At 37.5% G+C, this 1,835-nt stretch overlaps 1 protein-coding gene across 1 annotated transcript in view; it reads left to right on the forward strand.

Annotated features, from left to right (window-relative positions):
- The window catches only part of LOC119592997 (long-chain specific acyl-CoA dehydrogenase, mitochondrial-like), a gene marked incomplete in the record, with an annotated part of 16,246 nt that extends 15,382 nt beyond the window's left edge, over positions 1–864 (forward strand). The window contains 1 exon segment of the mRNA XM_037941886.1: positions 1–864.
- Positions 865–1,835: the final 971 nt, after the last annotated feature.

Below are 1,835 nucleotides of genomic sequence, written 5' to 3' on the forward strand. Positions count from 1 at the left end.
AATTTATACTTGATATCGTCTTGTGTAATCCCCCCCCTCCCCCCTGGTGAGTCTTGTAGTTTTTCCCAAAGAAATGACAAAACGAAAAACAAGGTGCTATGTTGCCAGTTATTACTATATCACTCTACATCTTCCTTGCACTGAAACCTTGAACCTCTTCGATCTTTCTTTTTATTTTCTCTCGAGCACTTCAGCCACTGTGGTTTTTGCCTTCAAAACGACCATGAAGCGGAGTTATAAGAAGTGAAATCCGGCCCGTTTGTCTAAAAAAAAAGAAAGAAAAAGTTCTAGCGATTTTTAGAGACTTTTTTGCGTGACCCTTAGTATCTGCACCAAAGTTTCAGGTCCTTTTTTCAGCTGAAATATCTGAAACTTTCGAGGAGCAGTGTCTTTAGGTTCAGTCATCTGTATATATCTATATTTTTTCAGAACACCACAATGCAATTAGTATATAAAACGTACTTATAAATGGTTATTAGTTGTTAGTAAATCCCAGTGGATACCACTTTCCAGATTTGATTTTATTGCCTTCATACAATTGGTTTTCCTCTTTCCTTTCCACAGAAAGAAGAAAGTGGAATACTTTCACAAGTTTATTATTTCAATGCAAGATTCTTATTGACATGAATATCCAGCAAACACACTATACTTACGTGATTTTGCACTGCTTTCACTATGTAGGGAATGCCCGTGTACTGTTTTGCAGTTTACAGAGTTGTTGATCAGAATTATTTTTAAATGTACCATATTAAAGCTAGATTAAGTGGATTTGGAAGACATACCAACAATGCATTATTAGTTGAGGGAAAATTAGAAATTTGCTGTATTCAGATATTGTAATTTCAGTAAATAAGACTTCATAAATTTGTGTTTGAATCTCCATATAATTTTTTTTTCTGGGTATATGTTTTTAGTTTTAAGAATATTGGAACGTCATGTTGTAATTGATGAAAAGTCTAGCCAGGTTTTCTTAATTCTGTTATATTGGTGTATATTTGACGTTTGGTGATGTACAGGTAAGATTTATAATCAATTTGATTATCTACCTACTAGTGAACATTTTTCTAGAATAATGGACAATGGAAGTATAATAAGTCGAGTTCAGTGTGGTAAAATGGCAGAAGAATTTTCACATCGGCACTTGTAACTGCGGTAAATTTAGGAGAGTGGTTCGACTTTCCAACAGTGGTAAATTGTTACTTCACAGGAAACCGCTCATGTAATAAGATTGTATGAGGAACTCGGGGTGGCGTTGTATCATCAGTGTGTGTGACACCTGTCCCTTTTCCTCTACCTCTTTCTATCCCTCTGTTCGTCTCTTTCATCCCTCTCTCTTTTTTCCACCTCTTTATCTCTTTCCATGTCTCTGTGCCCTTTCTTCCCACCTCTTCTCTCCTCTCTTTCCACCTCTCTCTGCCTTACCTTCCACCTCTTCTCTCCTCTCTTTCCACCTCTCTATCAAGCTTTCCACCTCTTTCCACCTTTCTCCATTTCTCTTTCCATCCTATTCTACTCCTCTTCCCATCCCCTCTCTTTCTCTTCCTCTCTACCTCTGATGTCGACGCAGCTGGAAAAAAGTATTAAATCAAAATGTAATGTAGTTTACCTCTCTCTCTCTTTCACCCTCTCAGTCGAAATGAGCGAACGTTCGGCCTAAATGAACCTTTTGTATGTACACTCCAAACAGCCCATGGTACTGTTCAGCTATTTCCCGTGAAGAGTCGGGGCAGTAGAACAATGCAATGGTTTCGTTGATTGAACGTGTGTATTTGAAACTATGTTATACTTCATAGCATTCGGCTTTACATATATTGGTATGTTTACTCCGGTATGTG

Source organism: Penaeus monodon, chromosome 31 (assembly GCF_015228065.2).
Source record: "Penaeus monodon isolate SGIC_2016 chromosome 31, NSTDA_Pmon_1, whole genome shotgun sequence".
Taxonomy (NCBI): domain Eukaryota; kingdom Metazoa; phylum Arthropoda; class Malacostraca; order Decapoda; family Penaeidae; genus Penaeus; species Penaeus monodon.